The sequence below is a fragment of the Ceratotherium simum genome, chromosome 39, assembly GCF_057802395.1.
Source record: "Ceratotherium simum simum isolate JZ-2026a chromosome 39, ASM5780239v1, whole genome shotgun sequence".
Taxonomy (NCBI): domain Eukaryota; kingdom Metazoa; phylum Chordata; class Mammalia; order Perissodactyla; family Rhinocerotidae; genus Ceratotherium; species Ceratotherium simum.
In genome coordinates, this window is record NC_141938.1 from 3,616,857 (window position 1) to 3,636,550 (window position 19,694).

At 39.0% G+C, this 19,694-nt stretch overlaps 2 pseudogenes across 1 annotated transcript in view; both read left to right on the forward strand.

The window, feature by feature from the left end:
- The window catches only part of LOC101392328 (uncharacterized), a 46,378-nt pseudogene extending 34,222 nt beyond the window's left edge, over positions 1 to 12,156 (forward strand). The window contains exons 2-3 of the transcript XR_015550254.1: positions 7,874 to 8,000; positions 8,903 to 12,156. The product of XR_015550254.1 is annotated as an uncharacterized LOC101392328 (transcript). The remainder of the gene's footprint in view (positions 1 to 7,873; positions 8,001 to 8,902) is intronic.
- Positions 12,157 to 14,893: 2,737 nt separating this feature from the next.
- Positions 14,894 to 18,551, forward strand: LOC147912107 (mitochondrial import inner membrane translocase subunit Tim8 A pseudogene; annotated as a pseudogene).
- The last annotated feature ends 1,143 nt before the right edge of the window (positions 18,552 to 19,694 follow it).

Here is a 19,694-nt window from a genome sequence, read left to right on the forward strand (position 1 = left end):
GGCTTCAAGGATGATCATACCCTGTGAATGAGCTGAGCCCATGAGATGGTCACTAGTTAAAGAACAATTATTTCAGAGAGAATGAAGAGACTGGAAAATGCAGCCAGTAGGTACAAGATTGCAGAGGGCTCCCTAGGACCCTTATGAAACTGCTGCCACCTCTGCATCTACTTGCCACAAAGATCCTGACCCTCTGGGTTATAGTGGACAACACCCACAGGCTGAGTTTGGCACAGCAAAGGGATTAGTTCAAACTCAACTTAAGCTGGGTTCCTTAAACTCTGTAAAGCAGCTAGTTGTCATGGATGAGGTCTCTTACCCTGATAGCAGTGATTTGTGGAGGAGGACCTTAAATTGCCCATAGGCTTCTGATGCAAGAAACTACCCCAGTTTCCACACTATATGTCATTAGAGCTGCTATTATCACCTGGTACTGAGATCTCTTGAAAATAGAGGCTCTCACAAGCACTGAGTGTGTGACCCTCTACCAAGGCACCTATAATGCCTTTGGCCCTGGAAACAGCCTCCCACCAGCTCAGCACAGCTGCTGACACATTGTTGTGATATGATGGAGCCTAACCTTGGCCCTGTAGCTGTTGCCACCTACAGGAGGGGCATGGCCTTTGTTTCTTCAGTTCATTGCAAGATGCTAGGGTGATGGAGGAGGTCACCCCTCTCCCAAACTCCTTGGTTCCCTGAGTAGTTGCTTGGGATTAACTGAATGCACAGCACTGGGGAGTGCATAGACTTTAAGGACAACAATACACATTCATACATGATGGAGCTCAGTGGAGAGTTGCTGCCCTTCATCCCTTAATTGGGACATCCCTGAAAGGAATTGAACCCAAGTGTCACCAGAGGTAACCAAACATCAGGCAGTCATCTTACTACTGGCCAAAAATTGGCCTCATCTGCATATGTTCACAAACACTTAGAAGATTGTCTGAGAGAGGCCCCTTTGTGGTAAAAGAACTCTGGGAATCTCTTGACTCAGAGATCCCAAAATAGAAGTCAAGTTAACACTGGTCTGCACAGTGCTAGGTCTACAATACAAGGACTCACCAGGACACTCGTTATCCACCTTGGAGTTCTGACACAACTGATAGTAACTATGGCACCTCTCAGAGTATACAGTGCCCTGCTCTCCAACAAGGCATTCGATGGAAGTTTCACCTCCCTTATGGGTCTCAGGCTCATAGAGCACCATACTGGCTTATTGAAATCAGTTGGATGAGAGATGTCCTGTTTCAGTCATCAGGGGTGAATTGTAACGAGTCTGTCTTCATCTTTTTTTGAAAAACTTCGGAATTTTTTAGAGCAGTTTTAGGTTTACAGAACAATTTATCAGAATTTACAGAGAGTTCCCACATAACCCTTTTCTCTGCATCCACACATTTTACACTCTTTTTCACATTTTGTGTTACTGTGGTGCATTTGTTACAATTTCCAAACCCATATTGATGCATCACAGTGCACAGTGTACATTAGCATTGACTCTTTGTGTTATACAATGTACGGGTTTTGGCAAATGTATAATGACATGGATCCATCATTCCTGTATCATAGAGTGTAATTTCACTTCCCTACAACTCCTCTGTGCTCCACCTCTTGATTCATCCCTCCCCCAAACCCCAAATTCTTCACAACCAATGATCTTTCTACTGGCTCATGCTTTGTCTTTTCCAGAATGTCATATACTTAGAATCATACACTACATAGCCTTGTCACATGGGCTTCTTTCCCTTAGCAATAGAGTTTTAAGGTTCCTCCATGTGCTTTCATGGCTTGATACCTCATTTCTTTTTATCACTGAACAGTATTTCATCATATGGATACACCACTGACTGTTTTTATCTATTCGATTCTTGAAGCACATCTTGCTTAAAACTCTAACTCTTGCCAATTATGAATAGAGTGCCTATCAACATTTGTGTGTAAGTTTCATGTGAATATAAGGTTTCAGTTCATTTGGAAAAATACCAAGGAGTGTGATTGCTGGATCTTTCTCTATGTAGCAACAGTGTTTTGTTTTGAAAGAAAGTTCCTGTCTTCCATTGTAGATGTACTAAATTTCATTTCCACCAGCAATGAATGAGGATTACCTGTAGCTTCACATCGTCACCAATATTTTGTGTTCCGAGTGTGTTTATTTTTAACCATTTCATAAGTTTTTTTTTTTTTAAGATTTTATTTATTTATTTATTTTCCCCCCAAAGCCCCAGTAGATAGTTGTATGTCATAGCTGCACATCCTTCTAGTTGCTGTATGTGGGACGCGGCCTCAGCATGGCCAGAGAAGTGGTGTGCTGGTGCACACCCGGGATCCGAACCCAGGCCGCCAGCAGCAGAGCGCACACTTAACCGCTAAGCCATGGGGCCGGCCCACCATTTAATAAATTTTTAATGATACCTCATCGCTGTTTTATTTGCGATTTTCTAATGACGTGTGATGCGGAGTATGTTTTCTTATTGCTTATGTCTATATATCTTCTTCAGTGAGTTGTCCAGATATTTTGCCCAGTTTTTAATTGGGTTGTTTGTATTCTGACGCTTGAATTTTAAGAGTTTTTTTCAATATTTAAGATATCAGTCATTTATCCGATAAGTGTTTTACAAAGATTTTCTCTTACTCTGTGAATTATTTTTATTCTGTTAACACTATCTTTCTCAGAACAGTATTTTTTCGTTTTAATGATGTAAAATGTTTGTATTTTTCTTTTGTGGACCTTGCTTTTTGGTTTTGTATCTAAAAATTTATCTCCAGGGCCGGCCCCGTGGCTTGGCGGTTAAGTACACGTGCTCCGCTGCTGGCGGCCCCTGGTTTGGATCCCCGGCGCACACCGACGCACCGCTTCTCCGGCCATGCTGAGGCCCCATCCCACATACAGCAACTGGAAGGATGTGCAGCTATGACATACAACTATCTACTGGGGCTTTGGGGGAAAAATAAATAAATAAAATTATAAAAAAAAAAATTTACCTCCAAACCCCATGTCATATAGATTTTCTCTTATGTTATCTTCTAGGAGTTTATTCCTTTGGCATTTTGCATTTAGCTCTGTGATGTGTTTCAACTTAACTTTTATGAAAGGTGTAAGGTGCATGTCTACATTTGTTTTATTTGGTTGTATGTTTGCATATGGATATCCATTATTTCCACAGCTATTTGTTAAAAAGACTTTCTTTTTTATGTCAATTGCCTTTCCTTCTTTGTCAAAGATCGCTTGAGTATATTTGTGTGGGTCTATAAGGAAAGCAATTGACTCACGTATCTTTCAACTTTATATACTCTCTTATTAATTCCAGAAGTTATTTCTGTTGTTGTGAATTCTTTCAGACATTTCACAGACTGTTATGCCATATAGAACAAATGTTATAAATTTTTACCTATGGGATTCATAAAGACATTCTTCTTAAAAGGTGGAAGTTCCCTTCTGTTACTAGTTTGTTATAAATGGATGTTGGATTTTCTCAAATCCTTTTTTATTTTCATTTCTCCCTCCTTTCCTTTCTGATGTTAGTAGTTTCTGTGTTTCCTCTTTTCTTTATCCTCACTAGAAGTTTATCAGTTTTATTAGTCTGTCAAAGAACCAGCTTTTTTTGTTTTAATTTTCTCCATTGATTTCCACAATGACTTTGATTTCTTTTCTAATTTTTATTATTCCTTTTATTGTCCTTGGAGTTTAATTTGCTCTTCTTTTTATTGTTTCCTAAAATAGATGCTCACATTATTGATTACAGATCTTTAGCTTTTCCATTGTATTTGTTCCATGGCAGAAATTCCCTCTAGGCACTGCTTTTGCTGCCTCCAAGAACCTTTGGTATGTTGTGTTTTCTTTCTTTTTTTTTTTTTAATTTTTATTTATTTATTTTTCCCCCAAAGCCCCAGTAGATAGTTGTATGTCATAGCTGCACATCCTTCTAGTTGCTGTATGTGGGACGCGGCCTCAGCATGGCCGGAGAAGCAGTGCTTTGGTCCGCACCCGGGATCCAAACCCCGGGCGGCCACTAGCGGAGCGCACGCACTTAACTGCTAAGCCACAGGGCCAGCCCTGGTATGTTGTGTTTTCATTTCATTTATTTGAAAATAAATTTTCAGGGGCTGGCCCCGTGGCGTAGCGGTTAAGCGTGTGCGTTCCACTGCTGGCAGCCCGGGTTCAGATCCTGGGCACGCACTGATGCACCGCTTGTCAGGCCATGCTGTGGTGGCGTCCCACATAAAGTGGAGGAAGATGGGCACAGATGTTAGCCCAGGGCCAGTCTTCCTCAGCAACAAAAGAGGAGGATTGGCATGGATGTTAGCTCAGGGCTGATCTTCCTCACAAAAAAAAGAAAATAAATTTTCATTTCTCTTGAGACTTCTTTGATCCTATGTATTATTTAGAAGTGTGTTGAATCTCCACATATTTGGGGATTTTCCAACTATCTTGCTCTTGTTGAGTTCTAGATGAATGCCTAGGTGGTGTGAGAGCATATTTTGTATGATTTCTGTTCTTTCAAATTTTTAAGGTGTGCTTTATGTCCCAGAATGTGGTTTGTCTTGGTGAATGTTCCACGTGAACTTGAGAAGAATATATATTCTGCTCCTGTTGTATAAAGTATTCCATAGCCCACAATGAAATCTAATTGTTTCATAGTGCTGTTCACTTCAGCTCTGTCTTTCTTCCTTTCCTACCTACTGGAATTTATAATTTGTGACAAGGGGTGTTGAATTCTACAGCTATAGTACTGGATTCATCTATTTCTCCTTGCATTCTCTCAGTTCTTGCCTCATGTATTTTGCCCTCTGTTGTTATGCAGGTACACAGGAAGCATTGCTGTGCCTTCTTGGAGATAAAACCCCTCTATCAGTGTCTAATGCCACTGTCTATCTCTGAATTTTCCTTGGTTAGAATCCGCATTGTCTATAATTCATATACCTATTGCAGCTTTCTTTTGATTAGTGTTGGCGTGGTCTATTTGTCTCTATCCCTTTACCCTTCATCTATCTGTGTCTTTATATTGAAAGTGGGTTTCTTGTAGACAGTGTATCATTATATTTTTTGTAATGTGATGTCACTGTGTCTTTCAATTGTATGGAGACCATTGATGATTAAAGTGCTTATTGATACAATTGGATTAATATTTACCAAAACTTTTACTATTTTCCATTTTTCCTTGTTGTTTGTTTCTTTTTGTCTTCCACATTTTCTACCTCCTCTGGGTGATATTGAACATTTTCTCTGATTGTTTTTTTTCCTCTGTTACGTATCAGTTACACATTTTTGTTTGTTTGTTTTTGTTTTTGGTGAGGAAGATTGGCCCTGAGCTAACATCTGTGCCAGTCTTCCTCTGCTTTATATATGGGATGCCACCACAGCATGGTTTGATAAGCAGTGTGTAGGTCTGTGCCTGGGATCTGAACCCATGAACCATGGGCCACTGAAGTGGAGCACACAAACTTAACCACTATGCCACCGGGCTGGCCCCAGTTACACATTTTTTATGAAACATTTTTTAGTGGTTGCCCTTGAGCTTTCACAATACATTTATGCCTAACCCACCTCCTCTGCCAAATAACAGTATACCACTTCCCTGTGTGCAAGTACCTCTTAACACACTATTCCCAATTTCCCCCTCCCTCTCCCTTGTCATATTGCTGTCATTTATTTCACTTGTCCATAAGCTTCTCATTACCAAGTACATTGTTGCTAATATTATTTTAAACAGTCTCATCTGTTATATTAATTCTAAGAAATATAAAAGATATATCTCCTTCATTTTTTCTTTTTCTAATTCTCCACTTTTGTTATTTACATTCTTTTTGATAAATTTTTTAACATTTCATTCAAAGTAGGTGTACACTTGACAAATTTCCTCAATTTTTGTCTCAGAAAGTCCTAATTTCTCCTTTAATTTCGAAGGACAATTTTGCTTAACAGAGAATTCTAGGAGAGTGTTTTTTTTTTTTTTTTTCAAAACTTTAACTATTTCACTCTACTCTGTTCTTGCTTGCTTGGGTTTTGAAAAGAAGTCCAATTTAATTCAAATCTTTGTTTCTTTATACCTAAGGTATGTTTCTTCTCTGGCATTTCTCAGTATATTCTCTGTCTTTAATTTTTCTCTAGTTTGAATGTAATATCCTTGTGAGTGCACTTTTGTAGTTTATTATATTTAGTGTTCTCTGAGCTTCCTGGATGTACAGTTTGCCAGCTATCATTAATTTTAGGATATTTCAGTGATTATTACTTCACTTATTTCTTCTCTGTCTGTCTTTCTTTGCCTTCAGATATTCCCATTATGTGTATTTTTAAACCTTCTGTTATAGAGGGATGTCCTAGGCTTCATGGATAGTGTCTGTCTTTTTTGTTCTTTATATCTCTGCATTAGACTCTGGTGAAATAGATTTTTCTGTTTAGTACAGGCCTTGTTAAGAAGAGAATATCTGGGGCATATTTCAAAATGCTATGTTTCTTTTCTCTTTCCTAATTTTGGAGACACTGGTTTGCCCTATGACCTCAAGGATCTTATGGATCTAAGAAGAGTTGTTCATTTCAAATTTGTTCATTTTCTTCTTGTGAGATCAAGAATGACAGCTTCTGAGTTTCTTACATGTAGGGTCAGAAGTTGGCAGGGCATCATGTAGAGTGCCTGGTGTAGAAAAATATCTTAAAGTTGGAGAATGGAGATTTTATGTACTTTTGGAGGAAACCACTGTTAAATCTCGCACATATTTTATAATCCTGGGCAAATTTACCATCAAACTTGGTGGACTCAATAAACTCCCTTGCAATCTGCAGCTCTTAACCAGCCCCTCAAGGCCAGCAAGGCTCAGGGTACACTGTTAGCATTTGACCAGAAAGAGTACTTATGGCAGATTATTGTCTCACTATGAGTTCTAAAAATTGGTAGGAAGTAGCCTTTAGGCACATGGGTATACAGATTTTATGGTCTTAGTTGTCATGCCTTCTTCCTTGGGTCTGCACTCAAAGTTCTGAGCAACTTTTGAGCCCCATCAAATCAAACAGAGAGAGAAGGAAATAACTGAGTCTATGATAAATATTACAAAAGTTAAAAGCAATACTTTACCACAAGAATATTTACATTCAGCCAGCTGCCTCTGATTACTTGTAATAATTTCCTGGAGTACTTTAGGACAATATGCCAACTGGGCTTTGTTAAAAATTTGATTTCTACAGGCTTCCTTTACTCTATGTTTGGTGATGGGACTAGACAGAAAAGCTTCCAGTTCTTCACTGTGCTTTTATTCATTGACACCTCATGCAGATTTTTCTCTCTGTCTCATGGAGTGCTGTAACTGGTGGGTAATGAGGAAGAAGATGAAAGGATTTTTCTCACAAGGAGTCATTGGTCTTAAAATGATAATTTTTTTTTCATTTGTGTAGCATTTCTATTATTTCCCAACATGCTCTGGACCCTGCCATTAGAGATAAATATAATGTTTTGTGATCACAGTAAAAATATGTAAATAATTTCCATGTGTTTGTTATGGTGTTAAATTGATGAGGAATTATGTACAGAAAAACACTGGGCCGGCCCTGTGGCTTGGTGGTTAAGTGCGTGCGCTGCGATGCTGGCGGCCTGGGTTCGGATCCCGGGTGCGCATTGAGACACCACTTCTCTGTCCATCCTGAGGCCGAGTCCCACATACAGCAACTAGAAGGGTGTGCAGCTATGACATACAACTATCTACTGGGGCTTTGGGGGCAAAAAAAAAAAAAAAAAAAAGAAAAACACTGAGTTTTTGATGCTCACATCATAGAATAAATGTTTGGATATAACAGAATCACACATAACCTTTCATCAAATGAAGTATAGATCCCCAGTGCTGTCAGTCTCATAATCCTGCTCTACACATATTTGTGATATTTTAGGACTCAGTGGACATTGAGGATGTGGCTGTGAACTTCACCCCAGAGGAATGGGCTTTACTGGATCCTTCACAGAAGAAACTCTACAGAGATGTGATGTGGGAAACCTTCAGGAACCTGGCCTCTATAGGTAAGGATGAGGACATTCCTTCCCTTCATCAATTAGAGAACAAGTGTTTCTTGCACATCAACATGGTTCCAATATGTAGAATGTGGAAAGGGGGGAATATTGGTACATAAATTAGAAATGGTCATAGTTCATCATGGATTTAGAATCTAAAAGTTTTTCTGTAGTTTCTAATACTTTGGAACCAACTTTCTGGGTGTGCGTTTCGGGAAAAACATGGGAAGATCACAATATTGAAGATCAGTACAAAAACCAAGGGAGAAAACTAGGGTGAATCACCCTCAAAATAGACAGAAGTGTCTCTCCTGAGAATTCCGGTATGTTATGAAATTTTAAAAAGAAGCAATCTAAACAAATAACCTTGCTTCAAATTTAGCTATCCTTAGAAAATTTTCGGGCCGGCTCTGTGGCTTAGCGGTTAAGTGCGCGCGCTCTGATGCTGGCGGCCTGGGTTCGGATCCCGGGCGCGCCCCAAGGCACCACTTCTCCGTCCAGCGCGAGGCCGAGTCCCACGTACAGCAACTAGAAGGATGTGAACCTATGACATACAACTATCTGCTGGGGCTTTGGGGGGAAAAAAATGAATAAATAAAATCTTTAAAAAAAAATAAAAAAAAAAAAAAAAAGAAAATTTTCACCAAATAATCTTTTTGAAATGTGATGTAGGGGTTCAGTTTTTGCAAAATAGTCCACTTGGAAATAGTATTAATAAACAATGTATATGAATATCACTGCTTGGATAATAGCAAGGGTGAAGTCCTCTTGCAGAACATTCACTGTATTCAATTTCTGAGAATTCATACAAGACAGAAAACCTAAACTTTTCCTATAAATCATAATAAATATAACATATATAAAATCATTAATAAAGAAATCATTAATATTGTGCTTCTCATTTTTTACAGATCTCATATGGTAGGGAGACTCTATGAAAGTGAAGAGGGTAGTCAATGTGGAGAAAACTTCAGTCTTATTCAAAATCTCAATATGAACAAGAAAACTATAGGAGCTAAACCATGCAGTGCATGTGGAAAAGTCTTCATGCATCATTCATCCCTTAATATGCACATTAGATGTCACACTGAACACAAACCACATGATTATCAAAAGTATGGAGAGAAGCCATATAAATGTAAGGAATATGAGAAAGCCTTTGCTTTTCACAGTTTTCTTCAAATCCATGAAAGAACTCAGACTAGAGAGAAACATTATGAATGTAAAAAATGGAGTAAAGCATTCACTTCTTCCAATTCTCTTTGAATACATGAAAGAATTCACACTGGAGAGAAACCCTATGATGTAAGGAATGTGGAGAAGCCTTTATAAGTCCCTCAGGCCTTCAGTCACACATGATCACTCACACTGAAGATGGACCTTAAAAATGTAAGGAATGTGAGAAAGTATTCATTTTTCCCAGTGCATTTCAAATACATGAGAGGAATCACACTGGAGATAAACCCTATGAATGTGAAGAATGTGGTAAAGAATTTATAAATCTCTCAAACTTTCAATCACATGTGATCTTTCATACTGGATATCAACCTTATAAGTGTAAGGAATGTGGAAAAGCCTTCTGTTTTCCCAATTCATTTCAAAAACGTGAAAGAATTCACACTGGAGAGAAACCCTTTGAATGTAAAATTTGTGGTAAAGCCTTCAGGTTTTCCAGTACTGTTCAAGTACGTGAAAGAACTCACACTGGAGAAAAATGCTATGAATGCAAGAAATGTGAGAAAGCATTCATTTCTCTAAGATCACTTCAAAGACATGAAAGAAGTCACAGTGGAGAGAAAGTCTATGAATGTCAGTAAAATATAAAAGCTTTTATTTCTCATGAAAACTTTCAAAGATATGTGAGAATGCACATGAGAGGAAAAAACATGTAAATGTAAAGAATGTGGGAAAGCCTTTTGTCATCCCAGTTCTTTCTGGAGGCATGAAAGGACTCACTTGATAAAAACCTCTTGAATGTAAACACCGTGGGAAAGACTTCACTAAGCCTGCATCCTTCTATGTGAAACTCCCACCAAAAAGAAATATAAATGTAAGTCATATGAGAAAGCTTGATGGAAATTAATTTGTGTATAATGTTCTAGAAAACTTTCAACATGAAAAAGGTGTTATAAAAGTCATAAATATCTTTGTTTACTAAGCCTCTTTCTTAAAGTGCAACATTGGATTGTGGATTTCTGCTAATTACTTTCATAAATGAATATTGAGGTGAGATAATTCTGAAAAATCATCCTTCATCAATACTACATAAAGATTAATAGGTAGTGCTTTTCCTTGAATCAGTTAATAATGTTTTCTTGTTAATTTTTTTATAATGTTTTAATTGTTCTGTGTTAAGGGGCCATTGAAAAATGACAGTTTGGGGCCGGCCCTGTGGCTTGGTGGTTAAGTGCGCACGCTGCGATGCTGGTGGCCCGGGTTCGGATCCCGGGTGCGCATCGAGGCACCACTTCGTTCATCCTGAGGCCGAGTCCCGCATACAGCAACTAGAAGGATGTGCAGCTACGACATACAACTATCCACTGGGGCTTTGGGGGGAAAAAAAAATAATAAAAAAAATAAAAATAAAAAAAAAATGACTTTGTGTTTGGTGGGATTTTCCTACTGGCCTTGTACGGCACTTCCTGGATATGCCTAATCCATTGTATATATTGTTCCTTTCCTAGAGAAAGCTCCTTTTTGGGGGTTATGGGTATGTATAGGAGCCTGTTTCCATTTTCTATACTATTAGAAAGTTGGAATAAATTTTTATGTATGGCGAGTTTTTCAAAGAGTATACCTTCCTGTGATTTACTATTTTCTTTCTTTTTTTTTTTTTTTGTGAGGACGATCAGCCCTGAGCTAACATCCATGCCAATCCTCCTCCTTTTGCTGAGGAAGATCAGCCCTGAGCTAACATCCATGCTAATCCTCTTCTTTTTGCTGAGGAAGACCGGCTCTGAGCTAACATCTATTGCCAATCCTCCTCCTTTTTTTTCCCCCAAAGCCCCAGTACATAGTTGTATGTCATAGTTGCACATCCTTCTAGTTGCTGCACGTGGGATGGGGCTTCAGCATGGCCCGAGAAGCGATGCGTTGGTGCGCACCCGGGATCCCAACCCGGGCCGCCAGCAGCGGAGCGCGCGCACTTAACGGCTAAGCCACGGGGCCGGCCCGTGAATTACTATTTTCATATTTGAGACTTTGCTCTTTGTTCTTCCTTCTGACTGGTATTTGGTGAATAGACTTTGAATTAAATAGAAACCTGTGATAGGGCAACAAAATCTAGAGCTGGACATATCACCTTGTATTGTGTTATGTCAATGAGGGTAATAATAACTAGATCTTTAAGAATCCATCCCCTTTATGGTTCCATGTTGGAATTTACCAAGAGCCTCGCTTGCATGAGATTTGGAAGGGATCGGCAAATGAGGCATTAGGCAGATTTAGGAGGCACCAATGCAAAGAGAGAGATGGTTAGTTACATAGGAGCTTTGAGGACACCATCTTCTAGCCCAATTTCTGGATTCTTTGCCCTTCTAGTCCAGAGTATCTTGAAAACCACCACCAACTGTCTGGATTTCCATTTTCTTAGAGGTGTATTTTCCACTGATGTTTTTCAAGTCTCACATCAAAGATTCATTAGAGTTACGATTTTTCTCTAAGGCCTTTTGTGTCCATTAGGAAACTAATTTAGACTTTAGTGGTTGGGAGTATTCTCTGATTCCCGTCTTTAGATGATATCTGTAGAAGGTCTATTTGTATAGGAAACACTTTATGCTCTTAATAGTGCTAGTGAGGATGTTTTTCTGATTCACCGTGACATCTACAATGGGGCATAAAAAGAAGGACCTGGGAGTTTGTTTCTCTGCTGCATTGTGCAGTGGCTGCCTTGACCCAGGTCTTCCACGTGAGAACAATCACCTTTCTCATGTCAGGAAGACTGTGTTTCCTGTTACTTGTAGCTGAATGTATTCCCTCAATATGTTTTCAATAATGTTTGATTGTATGTCATTAAAACTATGTGCATTTCCTTGTGAAATGGACACCTCTGTAGTTGTTTCATTGATATATTTTATCAACTGTTTTGTAAGCCATCATATGCTAATAAATATTATTATGGTTTTCATTTCCTCAGAGAATATATTAAATTCATTTTAATTATGGATTTTCAGATGTACTTTCCAATTTTTTCATTTAATCATTGTATATAATGAGTCAATTTTATCACAAGTATACAAATTCAGGTATTCTTTTCCTTAGGCAAACTGTATTTTTTATTTTATTTATGTTACAATTTTTGTCATAAAACTAATTTCTCATTCATTCTTAAATCAAAACATAACAATCATGGTTTTCTCAGTGCCCTCTTGCCAGTGACCTGCAGGATTGCACCTCTAGTCAAAGAGAGGGGTGTAATGAATTCTAGTAAGATTGACTACAAACTATAAAGGACTGAGGTGTAACACTGTGGGAGATCAAAATTGGCCACCCTGAAATATGTCTCTACCTTGATTATTTTCTCTGATAGACATTTGACCTCCCCCACTAACTGCCTAAAATAATTTAACTCGGGGTATGGACAGACTGGCAGGGTCCTCGCTAAGCCCATTCTTATCAAAGTTCTGTTTACCAAGCATTTACACTTGTAAAGGTATCTCCCTCTGTGTAGTGGGAAGAGGGGGGATGATCTTATCTCTGGAAACTCTTTTCAGTATGGAAGGAGAGGACTTAAGTCTGCATACTCTTGTTTTACTGTGCTTTTCTGGTAATCTCTCATAACTGACTCCCCCCACCCCCAACATCCTCCTTTGTCTTTAGCTGAAGATGATATTAAGATGAGAATCTCTGCCATTTGGTGAGAAACGCAGTGTCCCTGGTTTCTCCCATGTATACATGTTATTAAACTTGGTATTATTTTCTCCTGCTAACCTGTCTTAATTATTTGGCCAGCCATAAGAACCTTAAGGGAAGGGGCAGAGGGGGATTCTCCCTCTTCCCCAACAACACTAACAGGGTACTCAAGAGGACGTCTTACAGGATTTGGGCAGGTGTTTGTGGATTTGATTGCTATTCAATTAAGCAGATCATTTTCCTTATTGAATGCTGTGAGGAGATAAACTTAATTCTATCATTGGGAAATTTTTTTTTTTTTTGCAAACCTAATCATTGTTTTCTTTTTTTTTTTTTTAATTTTTTGTTTATTGCATTAACATTGGTTTACAACATTGTAAAAATTTAAGGTGTACATCAATCACTACACCTCCACTTCTGCACAGATTACATCATGTTCACCACCAAAACACCAACTACAACCCATCACCACACACATGTGCCGAACCATCCCCTTCACCCCCCTCCCTCCTCCCCCCAGCAACCACCAATCCAATCTCTGTCCCTATCTGTTTGTTTATTGTTGTTATTATCTACTACTTAATGAAGGAAATCATACGGTATTTGACCCTCTCCCTCTGACTTATTTCACTTTGCATAATACCCTCAATGTCCATCCATGTTGTCACAAATGGCTGGATTTCATCATTTCTTATGGCTGAGTAGTATTCCATTGTGTATATATACCACATCTTCTTTATCCATTCGTCCCTTGATGGGCACTTAGGTTGCTTCCAAGTCTTGGCTATTGTGAATAAGGCTGCAATGAACACAGGGGTGCATGTATCTTTACAAATTGGTGTTTTCAAGTCCTTTGGATAAATACCCAGCAGTGGAATAGCTGGATCATATGGTAGTTCTATCCTTGATTTTTTGAGGAATCTCCATACTGTTTTCCATAGTGGCTGCACCAGTTTGCACTCCCACCAGCAGTGTGCAACTGCTCTCCAACACATGTTGTTTCCTGTCTTGTTAATTATAGCCATTCTGACGGGTGTGAGGTGATATCTCATTGTAGTTTTGATTTGCGTTTCCCTGATAGTGATTTTGAACATCTTTTCATGTGTCTGTTGGCCATCTGTATATCTTCTTTGGAGAAATGTCTGTTCAGGTCTTTTGCCCATTTTTTAATTGGGTTGTTAGTTTTTTTGTTGTTGAGATGCATGAGTTCTTTATATATTTTGGAGATTAAGCCCTTATCAGATGTATGGTTTGCAAATATCTTCTGCCAATTGTTAGGTTGTCTTTTCGTTTTGTTGATGGTTTCCTTTGCTGTGCAGAAGCTTTTTAGTTTGATGTAGTCCCATTTGTTTATTTTTTCTGTTGTCTCTCTTGCCTGGTCAGACATGGTGTTTGAAAAGATGTTGCTAAGACCGATGTAGAAGAGTGTACTGCCTATGTTTTCTTCTAGAAGTTTCACAGTTTCAGGTCTTACATTCAAGTCTTTAATCCATTTGGAGTTAATTTTTGTGTATGGTGTAAGGTAAGGGTCTACTTTCATTTTTTTGCACGTGGCTGTCCAGTTTTCCCAACACCATTTGTTGAAGAGACTTTCTTTTCCCCATTGTATGTTCTTGGCTCCTTTGTCAAAGATTAGCTGTCCATAGACGTGTGGGTTTATTTCTGGGCTTTCGATTCTGTTCCATTGATCTGTGTGTCTGTTTTTCTGCCAGTACCATGCTGTTTTGGTGACTATAGCTTTGTAGTATATTTTGAAATCAGGGAGTGTGATACCTCCAGCTGTGTTCTTTTTTCTCAGGATTCCTTTAGCTATTCAGGGTCTTTTGTTGTTCCATATAAATTTTAGGATTCTTTGTTCTATTTCTGTGAAAAATGTTGTTGGAACTTTGATAGGGATTGCATTGAATCTATAGATGGCTTTAGGAAGTATGGACATCTTAACTATGTTAATTCTTCCAATCCAAGAGCACGGAATATCTTTCCATTTCTTTGTGTCTTCTTCAATTTCTTTCAGAAATGTTTTATAGTTTTCAGTGTACAGATCTTTCACCTCTTTGGTTAAGTTTATTCCTAGGTATTTTATTCTTTTTGTTGCAATTGTAAATGGGATGGTATTCTTTTTTTTTTTTTTTTTAAAGATTTTATTTATTTTATTTTTTCCCCCCAAAGCCCCAGTAGATAGTTGTATGTCATAGCTGCACATCCTTCTAGTTGCTGTATGTGGGACTCGGCCTCAGGATGGACGGAGAAGTTGTGCCTCGATGCGCACCCGGGATCCGAACCCGGGCCACCAGCATTGCAGCGCGCGCACTTAACCACCAAGCCACAGGGCCGGCCCAGGGATGGTATTCTTAATTTCTCTTTCTGCTACTTCGTTGTTAGTGTACAGAAATGCAACTGATTTTTGTATGTTGATTTTGTATCCTGCAATTATACCATATTCGTTTATTACTTTTAAAAGTTTTCTGGTGGATTCTTTAGGGTTTTCTATATATAAAATCATGTCATCTGCAAATAGTGACAGTTTCACTTCTTCCTTTCCAATTTGGATCCCTTTTATTTCTTTCTCTTGCCTGATTGCTCTGGCTAGTACTTCCAGTACTATGTTAAATAGGAGTGGTGAGAGTGGGCATCCTTGTCTGGTTCCTGTTCTTAGAGGGATAGCTTTCAGTTTTTCACCATTGAGGATGATATTAGCTGTGGGTTTCTCATATATGGTCTTTATTATGTTGAGGTACTTTCCTTCTATACCCATTTTATTCAGAGTTTTTATCATAAATGGATGCTGTATCTTGTCAAATGCTTTCTCTGCATCTATTGAGATGATTATGTGATTTTTATTCTTCATTTTATTAATGTGGTGTATTGCGTTGATTGATTTGCGAATGTTAAACCATCCCTGCATACCTGGAATAAATCCCACTTGATCATGGTGTATAATCTTTTTAACGTATTGTTTGTGGATTTGATTGCTATTCAATTAAGCAGATCATTTTCCTTATTGAATGCTGTGAGGAGATACACTTAATTCTATCATTGGGAAATTTTTTTTTTTTGCAATCCTAATCATTGTTTTCTAGAAGGCAGAAACAATGTAGTGGAGCTAAAGTTAATTTGTAGGACGGTCCAGTCAGTCATTTTAGTAAAAACAAGGGAATATTAGTCATGTTTATGGTTTGAAATTTTATCTTTTACCATTTTTAGTGGTATGGTTACAAAGTACCCTTAGTTTAGTCTTGGTGACTGTGTACTTTGATGAAGGAAGTGCATGGCATTTTTCTCTTCAGCAGGATGCGACCTGGCCTTGCAGTACTGCAGGCAGCTCCTGGTCCTCTGGGACAGCTGTTGCCTTTCCTACTTATTATTAAAACACTGATGTATTTCCTACAGTGAATTAGACACGGTTTACCACAAAGTACTTCAGTTAAAATATATAAATTGACCTTTTAGTATACTACATAATATATATATATTTTTTTTTTTTTTGGTGAGGAAGATCAGCCCTGAGCTAACGTCCGATGCCAATCCTCCTCTATTTTGCTGAGGAAGACTGGCCCTGGGCCAACATCCGTGGCCATCTTCTTCTACTTTATATGGGACACCGCCACAGTGTGGCTTGACAAGCCGTGCATCCGTGAGCGCCCAGGATCCGAACCTGTGAACCCTGGGCCGCCAAAGCGGAGCATGCGCACTTAACCACTGTGCCACCGGGCTGGCCCCACTACATAATATTTTCAATATCTCCTTTATGACTTAACTGAGGCCTTTGAGTTTAGGTAAATTGTGAGACAGCACGAACCTAGCAAGGGAGAGAGACAGGACCACTATGCCAGTCAAGCCTTTGTTTCTCAGCGACTATGCAGTTGATGCTAATGTTTCAACATCCCTCACATGCCATGCACTATAGACTCAATATACCCAATTTAGCAGAAATAAGGCCCAGTAGAAGTGAAGGTCGGTGAGTTGCGTCTCGGCACGCGGAGCCGCGCCGGGATGGATGCGTCCTCGTCTTCTCCGCGGCGGGTTTGGGCTCGGTGGACCCGCAGCTGCAGCCTTTCATCGAGGTGGAGACTCAGAAGCAGCGCTTCCAGCAGCTGATGCACCAGATGACGGAACTTTGTTGGGAGAAGTGCATGGACAAGCCTGGGCCAAAGTTGGACAGTCGGGCTGAGGCCTGTTTTGTGAACTGCGTTGAGCGCTTCATTGATAGAAGCCAGTTCATCTTGAATCGACTGGAACAGACCCAGAAATCCAAGCCAGTCTTCTCAGAAAGCCTGTCTGACTGATCTTAGCATTACTTTTTGGAAAAGGAAGGTAGTTCAAGAAATGAAGAGCAGTTGATGGGATGGTTGAAGAAAAGGCTATGGGGGAATTGGCTCCCACCTTTGTCACTCTTGGGACATCCTGTCATCTGAGAATGAACAAAGACCAATTTTGCGTGGGGGGGGGTTTCAGGGTCATATGCGTATTTGGTCGTGTTTTTTAATGCTAATCTTGTGAAAACAATTGACAAATGAATGGAAAACTCTACTAGATGCATATTACTGTATGTGGGACTATGCTCTTCTCAAAGTCCCATTAACTACTTCCTATAATTTTGATGGTGGAACTGCTTTCTGTAATTTGATAGTGGGACCACATAGGTGAAAACTCTCATTTGCGTGGACTCATTTCAGATTTATGGGGAGATTGATACACATCTTTGTGTCTCTCAGAAAGGGCAGCAGTGGGGGAAGAGTAATTCGGTACCTAACTATAGGTCTCCTTATCTAGTGTTTGACTATCAGTGCTGGAAAAAAATCTATGGAATGTTCATACAGTACATTGCAGCTTTCTAGATTATCTCCCTCCCTGATACTGTGATTTACTTAAATATCTATATAAAGTATGGTCTCGAGGTAGTACACGTAGCCTGAGAGTCTAGAGGCCTTTAGTTATAAAGGAATCTAGCCAGTGAACATAATTCTCATTACTAAACTGCCACAAGGAAGAAATTAACTTACCCTGTATATCAGGGTCCAAAAAATTCAAAGATGTGCCTAAATAAGTTATAAAGACTTAGGCCAGTCAAAAACTAATAGCAGTTTCAGGTAGAGGTGAATGCCTAATGTAAATCAGTATAGATTCCATTTACTGCATTTTGATCACTGAAATAAAAGCTTCTAAAAGAAAAAAAAAAAAAAAAAGAAATAAGGCCCAGTAGAATTTGGATATAGTGGCATGAAACAAACAAATTCTTGCAGTCATGTTGTTTATATTTTTGTGGGAAATGAGATGGTTAACTAATGATAAAACTTTGGTTTGTAAGATGGAAATAAGGGCTTTGACAGAAAGTAAAAAACAATATGAGCTAATAGAGAGGCTGAGGTCTGTATATATCTTTTCTATGAGGGGAGGAGTGAGTGAGGATGTCCTTATTATTGTTATCTGGGACTGGAGACTTCTATTGATTTAGACCACAGATATTTATGGGGGCTTTTTTGTGTTTAATATTATAGGGGACAATTTTCATTTACCTTTAAGTATTTAAAATGTGGGCCGGCCCCGTGGCTTAGCGGTTAAGTACGCACGCTCCGCTGCTGGCGGCCCGGGTTCGATCCTGGGCGCGCACCGCCGCACCGCTTCTCCAGCCATGCTGAGGCCGCGTCCCACATACAGCAACTAGAAGGATGTGCAACTATGACATACAACTGTCTACTGGGGCTTTGGGGGAAGAAATAAATAAATAAAATTAAAAAATAAATAAATAAATAAATATTTAAAATGTTATGGTTTTTGGCATTTCCATGTTGCTGCTCTACAGACTGAGTGTGCAATATATACTCCACTAAACTATGGAGTTCCTCCTGTTTAGAGAAGCAGTTGCATTCCTCTGCACTGTTCTAGCTCATTCTGAGTGTATTCTATGAGTAGAGTGATATCTACGCAAATCCACCGTGATCTCGCTGTGGAAACTCCAAAAAGAGCTATGGGTGTTTAGAGGCAATCATCCGAGGAATAACTGAGGTGAGCTGCAGAGAGAGGGTATCATTTTGAGTAATATCCTAATTGAGTATAAGGGGAGAAATGGGAAATTTTCAACATCTGTTCATCGCAGGAGTGGCTGGAAGTCTTTTGTTTCAGTGATTCACAAAGCCCCATCATCCACATTGCTGTTCACACATTTCACTTCCATATGCTTAGATTTCCAGCACATGTTGAGGAAAAATGGAAAAAATCATTAACAATTTTGAGGTTTAAATGAGCAAGAGAAGTTCAGTCTTCAATTTTTTAAGTGTTAACTTGTGTATTGGACGGTTATTTTCAAATGGGCACCACATGTGTGTTCTTTTGGGATTATGATATATTTTCCATCTTTTGATGGCACTTTTACTATACATTTGTGAAAACTCCCTAGTGCACTAACAATATTTTATACATTTTAATGTTATATTTGTAAATGTGTGAGTAATAATTAGAAAACACATAACATAATTGCTCTCATATGCTAGGAGAATGTTGAGCTCTCCTGAACCATGATTTTTATGTGTTCAACTTTTCTTTCCAACACTGTGGGATCCTTCTTAGGAAGAAGTGGAGGACTGGGGAAGAAGGACTCAGTCCTCCACAGGCCTTTATTGCAACCCTGTCTTAATTGAAAAAAACATGCTAGAGCTGCACCTGCCTTCATCTCATCCACATGCTAGGAGCTTAGGGAGAGGGCTCCCAGGATCTGTCTTTGAGTTTAAATCAGCTTCCTTGGACAAATCTTTGGAAATACAGTGGTTCTAAGACATAAAAGTGTATCCCAAGCTGGATCTGCCTGGGGACATCCCCATTCATGTGCATGAGTATCATTTCTGTTTTTTTTCC